This window comes from Penaeus monodon, chromosome 28 (genome assembly GCF_015228065.2).
Source record: "Penaeus monodon isolate SGIC_2016 chromosome 28, NSTDA_Pmon_1, whole genome shotgun sequence".
Taxonomy (NCBI): Eukaryota; Metazoa; Arthropoda; class Malacostraca; order Decapoda; family Penaeidae; genus Penaeus; species Penaeus monodon.
In genome coordinates this window covers 34,098,494-34,098,742 of record NC_051413.1, presented here as the reverse complement: position 1 = coordinate 34,098,742, position 249 = coordinate 34,098,494, and the positions used below count along the sequence as shown (strand labels likewise).

General features: G+C 34.9%; 1 protein-coding gene across 1 annotated transcript in view; it reads right to left on the bottom strand.

Annotated features, from left to right (window-relative positions):
- Positions 1-249, bottom strand: part of LOC119591186 (tRNA pseudouridine synthase-like 1) — an 11,063-nt gene that overhangs the window by 2,570 nt on the left and 8,244 nt on the right.

Sequence of the window (249 nt, the reverse complement as noted above, 5' to 3'; positions counted from 1 at the left end):
AAAAGTTCAGATGCATTTGTGTCTTTTGAATGCTAAAATCTGATCTGAAATAGCTTCAGCTAAAGGTGAGTCATTCCTACTAGAGGACCAAACATGAGTGATGTTAATGCAACTGGAAATTGTCACTATTTTGCAATTCATACTCTCTTACTTTCCATTTTTGCAATACAAATATCAAAATATCACGAAAACTTCTTCTCGCACTATTGGCTGTGTGAAGATATGTCTAATCATCTGTGCATAGAGGTC